Here is a 6681-nt window from a genome sequence, read left to right as displayed (position 1 = left end):
CCTTCATCCACTCCAGTGAGCAGGTACATCAGTGAGGTGGCCACACATGGAGCAACAGGTTTGTTTTACCTTCAAGTGCAGCAGAACTTAAAGGAACAAGCCAACCAGTCACTGCCCTGCACTGCTGCTGAGACTGACTTGGAATAAAGCATCTGGGTGAAGGGCCACAGAGTGCATCTGATTATTGAAGGAATGAAGGTTTTAAAAAGTGAAATCACCACAGATGGTCCCGGCACGTGGGCACGTCACTCTCAGAGACAAGGGAACCGGCTATATTAACTGTCTCCTCTATGCTCAGTAGGCAATCCAATGGCCAGCCCTCCCATTAGTGCCCTCTGGAGCACCCCAGAATTATCGAGCTTTGCATCACTTTGTGTTGATCTTTTAAGGGCATGATTCTGCAGTCCGGCCCAGGCAAAGCTCTCGCAGACTTCAGGGGGAGCTTTGCCTGCATAAGGCATGCAGGATGGAGCCCTTCAAAAGCAGTTCAGCACATTAAACCAACCACCCCACCCTTCTGCTACTTCCCTTGTGTGACAAGGTCTCTGATGTGTGTGCTTAGGAAGATGTCCCCAGACACAGGCTATTTAGACTCCAAAACTCTGGCTACAGATGCAGAAATAGGGGAAACGTACGGTATGAAGGGTTTTAAGCTGCCCAGGAGTTGTTCAATGGAAGATGGGGGGCCAGATTCTGATCTCCATTACACTGATATAAATTCAAGTCACTCTGTTGAGAGCCACGCAGAGTTACTCTGCTGGTGTAACTGACAGCTCGGTCTCGCCCTGTGGACTGGATCCTGTGATTGCAGGTTTTCAGCATCCTCTAGAATCAGAGATAGTTTAGAGGGTCCCAGCAACTCACCCAGTGTCACCTGCCCATTGAGTATCAGATCTGAGACCATTTGAATGTCCCTTTTCAGTGCTTACTTTGCAAAATACAAGTTCCTCCTCTCCAGAGACAAGAAACTCCCCAGGCACCGAGTCTGAGGTTCAGAGATCCTCAGTTCCAACATGCATGACCACCACATCCACAGAACTCTGCAGTCCCAACCTGCAGCCCCTTCCTATTCGTGGTGCTCCTCAGTCACCACCCATAACCCCATCTTATTCACACTGCCCCTCCATCCTGACTTGCAACCTTCTCTTATTCATGGTGCTCCTAAATCCCAATAGTAAAAGATTCTTACTTACATGGCTAGCAGCTCAGGACTGGCTCCCCTGCCCCACACATGGATGAAATTTGGAGTAAGTGGGTGTTATGATCTCCCAGCTCTGGCTAACCGTGCCCTACCCCCAACATTGTCTACAAGCCTGTGTTGAGTGCTTAATAATGAACGTAGCATACTCCAGCTCCGATGAGCTCACCAGCTATCAGCGAATGGCTTAACTCTTCCTTTCCCTGCCTCCAGTCCCTGAGAGCACAGGATTGGTTCCAGTGCAGCTTCTGGTGGTTTAAAATAATGCCAGGCCTCAGCAGTGAGTGTAACTACATTGCAGGGGAGGAATGTCAGTGGCTAGAGAAGCGAACAGGGCAGCAGAGCTCCTGGGTTCAGTGCCTGATTTAGTGTCTGAGACCTTCAGCAAATCACTGAAACCTTTCTGGGCCTCAACTTCCCATCTCTAGAAAGGGGACACTGCACAGGGAGCTGCAATTAATGTCTGGAAAGGGATTGGAGATCTGTGGCCATGTCTACATCTAAAATTTTGCAGCGCTGGTTGTTACAGCTGTATTAGTACAGCTGTATAGGGCCAGCGCTGCAGAGTGGCCACACTTACAGCAACCAGCGCTGCAAGTGGTGTTAGATGTGGCCACACTGCAGCGCTGTTGGGCGGCTTCAAGGGGGGTTCGGGGAACGCGAGAGCAAACCGGGAAAGGAGACCTGCTTCGCCGCGGTTTGCTCTCGTGTTCCCCGAACCACCCTGCAAACCGCAGGGAAGGAGACCTGCTTGTTCGGGGAACGAGAGAGCAAACCGGGAAAGGAGACCAGCTTCGCCGCGGTTTGCTCTCGCGTTCCCCGAACCATCCTGCAAACCGCAGGGAAGGAGACCTGCTTGCGCGGGGGTTCGGGGAACGAGAGAGCAAACCGGGAAAGGAGACCAACTTCGCCGCGGTTTGCTCTCGCGTTCCCCGAACCACCCTGCAAACCGCAGGGAAGGAGACCTGCTTGCTCGGGGGTTCGGGGAACGAGAGAGCAAACCGGGAAAGGAGACCAACTTCGCCGCGGTTTGCTCTCGCGTTCCCCGAACCACCCTGCAAACCGCAGGGAAGGAGACCTGCTTGCTCGGGGTTCGGGGAACGCGAGAGCAAGCCGGGGAAGGAGACCAGCTTGATTACCAGAGGCTTCCTCAGGTATGCTGGGATACCTGCTTATTCCACGGAGGTCAAGAAAAGTGCTGGTAAGTGTCTATACTTGATTACCAGCGCTGGATCACCAGCGCTGGATCCTCTACACCCGAGACAAAACGGGAGTACGGCCAGCGCTGCAAACAGGGAGTTGCAGCGCTGGTGGTGCCCTGCAGATGTGTACACCTCCTAAGTTGCAGCGCTGTAACTCCCTCGCCAGCGCTGCAACTTTCTGATGTAGACAAGCGACTGGCATGCACCACGGATTACAAGATAGGAACCCTCAATGATTCATTCTTATGCCTACACAGCTGCAGGGCTGGGGTGGCTCAGACATTCTGCCTTTCTCCTCCATGGACCCAGGGCCACATTCTGATACCAATTACCCCAGAGTGAATCTAGAGTGACTCCACTCATTTCACTGGACTGAATCCAGATTTGCATTTCAGGCAGCACGATCAGAATATGCTCCCTGGGTCCTGCATCCTTGCTCTGATTGTCCCAGCTCAGTCCCAATGGATGATTGTTAGTTTGGCACAGTCAGCAATGTCTACCCAGCCAAAGCCAACACTGAGATGCTGTGTGCACTGGTTTTGTCTCCCTTCCAATACTACATGGCTATTCTGGTTATCCAGATAAAGGTCCAATCTCTAAATGAATCTTGCAAAATTCTTGGCCTCAATGATATCATGTGGCAGTGAGTTCCACAGTCTAATGACACATTGAGCAAGAAAGCACTTCCTTTGATCAGTGCTGAACTTGCCACTTTCACTTTCATGGACCATTCCTGTGTCATTACAGTCAGAGATGGTACCCATTGCTACCCAAGCCCAATGTGCCAGGCTACCTCACAGGAGTGGATCTGTGAGGAGTTTAGGCTGAAGGGAGGCTGAATCTCATGGGTCAGAATTGGCCCTGTGCTGCAAACATGGAGAATAAACTCCTCACCTCACTGACGCTGATGACAAAACTCCCACAGATTCAGCAGGCCAGGATTTTCACCATGACTGAAGAACATTTCTCTGAATGTTTAGCCCAGTGTCTGCACGCTTCTGACTCTGCTGGTTTCCACTCCCCATGAAGATCCTGGCACCACTTTCCCCCGGGATCTTTCACAGACACCCTGGATTTCTAGTGTCTGTGGCGGATGTTCGCACAAAGACCTGACTCCTAGAATTACCCTCACCCAGTCAGTGAGCAGAGACAAACCACATGGCTTAGGGTGGGCTGGAGCTGTGAATACTGACTCCTTTCTGCTGAGAAAGATTTATGATTGCTAGTGTAGTGGTAGCATCCAAAGGCCCTGACCAGGATCAGGGCCCCATTGTGCCAGACACTGTACAAGCCCCTAGTCAGAGACAGTCCCTGCCCCAAGGAGCTTCCAGTCTGAGGAGCAATAATCACAGTGAGCAGCTGACAGAGGTGTCATAGGCTGACCTATACTGACCTAGGGCCTGGGCGGCATACGGGTCACCATTGGCTCTGATGGGGAGTTGCCTGCCAGGCCCTAGAACCTGGCAAACACAGAACATGACCCTGGAGTTGTCCCAACCCCTGTGGGGACCCGCTGGCACCTGGGTGTCATGATGGCCCCACCAGACCTGGGCCTTGCCTGGCCCGAGCCCTTCTCGCTCCCGACTCCCAGCCCAGGTTTGCAATTACCAGGGTCAGGGAGATTTGCTGACCTGCCCCATGCCCCGGCTCCATCCCACAGGCTGACTGGCTCAGTGCAAAGCCAGTGATGCCAGGCAGAGTTCGTTTGAGCTGGACCTGGACGGGAGCGACTATAGATATTACCATAGCCCACCTCGTGCCGGGAGGTGATCTGTCCCTCCGGTGGTGCTGGGGCCACACAGAGAGGCTAATGAGCCTGTTACAGCCCAGCCTGAGAGAGCTGAGCCTTTCAGTTCAGGCAGCAGAGGGTCGTGTGTAGGCACAGAGGAGATAGGTACGTCCCTGCTGCTGACACTCTGCCCAGGGACAACGTGTTACCTGTATCCCCCCCCAGGCAGTGCTCCCCCAAAGTGCTGAGATCTCCATGTACCCAGACTCCCATCAGTGGTGCTTTTCCTACGCTGCCTCTCGGGCTTGTCCCAGAGCAGCTGGTGGTTCTGCTCCCCAGAGCGCGTTAGCATGCCCAGCTTGGCTGCGCTGTCCTGATGCCTGTGGCATGCTCTGCGTCAGTCACATAAAGCCCTTCAGAACTGCCTCTCCTGGTGCTCAGAGGTAAGGATGCTCAGCTGGCCGCAGCAGGGAGAAGGTTCCTATCTTGCTCAGATCCGGGCATCGACTCCAAGAGCTCGGGCCCTGATTCCCCTCTTGTGTACGTCGCACTAACTCCAATCCCCCAAGGAGTGACCAGTTGGAGTGAGGAGGAACCTGGCCTTATCCCCTCAGCCTACCTAGGCTGGCTGGATTCTCCGTCACTAGGGTGTCACTTTCTGAAAGACACAAGGTCAGGGCTGGATGCAGGGAACCCTGGGTGAGGGTCTCTAGCCTGTGCTCTGCCCAACGTTGCTCCCAGGGACATGAGGGGAGCTTGGATCTCAGTGCCCTGGAGGATTAGCCCCAAGGGATGGAACTGACCAAAAGGCCCATGGGATTTGGGGGGGCTCAGGGTTTGGTTTCAGCCAAAATGTCCCTCAACTGGGAAGTCCCTAAAAGAGAAGGTCAGCCCCCCATCACAGGCCTGAATATCATTCTCTCGCCTTTGCTGGGCTGGCAATTGTTCTCTCTCCCTGGGGACAGGGCACAGACAGGACCAGCAACTTTGTTGCTGGGATGAGGACGGTTCACCCCCTTGGCCAGGTGTCTTCATATGGCTTCCCTCTCTGGAGCAACACTTCCACCTTGTGGGCAGAGAACATTATTATTCTTTATTTATAAAAAGAACAGGAGTACTTGTGGCACCTTAGAGACAAACAAATTTATTTGAGCATAAGCTTTCATGGGCTACAGCCCACTTCATCGGATGCATGTGACCAAGTGACAGCAGGACCCAATGCACTAGATGCTGTACAGATAAAGCCAGTGCCAAGCCCCACTTTGGGACGCATTCGGGTGCTTGTGGATTTCGGGCACGGCATGGTGATGATTGTCCCAGGGACTCTTATTTCACCATCAGGAAACCCCCCCCCAAAGAACACAAACTCAGCCCTTGGGGGTTTATTGCAGGGGCCTGGCTGGGGCAAGCAGTATTCATACAGAGGGGCCTCAAGTCTGGGAACTTTATTAATGTCCTATGATTCCAGCTGGAAGACTGATCAGTTACAAAGGAAAAGTGAATGACATGCCACAGCCATACACACACACACACACACACACACACACACAAAAAAAACATTCACACAACCATGAACACTCGCACCCACAAAAAGCATGTGCACAGGCACATGGAAATACACACCCATCCATGCACACACAAACACATACAATGTAGACACTATTTGAATTAACGGTTCCGGTTGAAGCCTCAGAGAGTTTGGCTCTTGGTGTTAAAGTTTCAAACTCAACAAGCTGACAGTCACTTTCCTGATTTTCTGAGATCGGGAGGCTCTATGAATGCACAAAGAATGAGGACACTGAGCACAAACACACTCACAAGTTCTGCGTCTCATCTGCACTAGAAGGTTTATTAAGCAAATGATGAAAGTTGCAATTACCAATGAATGCATAAACCCCAAGGAAGTCCATGGAGTGGCTAATACCATATTCATACTCATATTCCAAAGATCTTACAGAGTCTGATGGAGCTCCCAACATGTGGTCATCTACAAAGGGGCGGTTCCTGCTGGGGTCTTCCCCGCCGGGTCTTCCGTCGGGTCTTCCCATTTTAGCCCAACCAGGAACCTCTCTTATCCTGTTGTTCTGATCATGCCCATCACCGTATGCATATGTATGAGGGTTCTAACTCTCCTTTTCCATATCTGTACTTCCTCACCCCATAAAGGTTGAGATGATCTGCTTTCCATAGGTTATCCTCTTAGTTCTCTTAGCATCTATGCAAACGTGTCCATGGCAACCTGTGGTCAAAGTAGAACATCCCATGATGCAACAACCAGGTGTCTTGTGGGCCAGAAAGGTACACGGCCATCTAGTTTTCTGGCACATCACCTATTGGCACATTCATTCCAGTAATCTTGTAACCTTCCTGGTATATGGTTATTCTTAGGTCATCCACTTATGTCAAGCTTCCTTAAACCTAGCTTAGTGTGGCTAAGCTGGAATCTTGCAGTAGGCCTTGCATTATGTCCTTGCTTTACTTATATACCTAATACACACTCAGCACTCCTGAATACTTGTCAGTCTTTTAATTCTGTAATCCTATCCTGCTTA

This window comes from Gopherus evgoodei, chromosome 15, assembly GCF_007399415.2.
Source record: "Gopherus evgoodei ecotype Sinaloan lineage chromosome 15, rGopEvg1_v1.p, whole genome shotgun sequence".
Taxonomy (NCBI): domain Eukaryota; kingdom Metazoa; phylum Chordata; order Testudines; family Testudinidae; genus Gopherus; species Gopherus evgoodei.
This window is presented reverse-complemented; position numbering follows the sequence as displayed.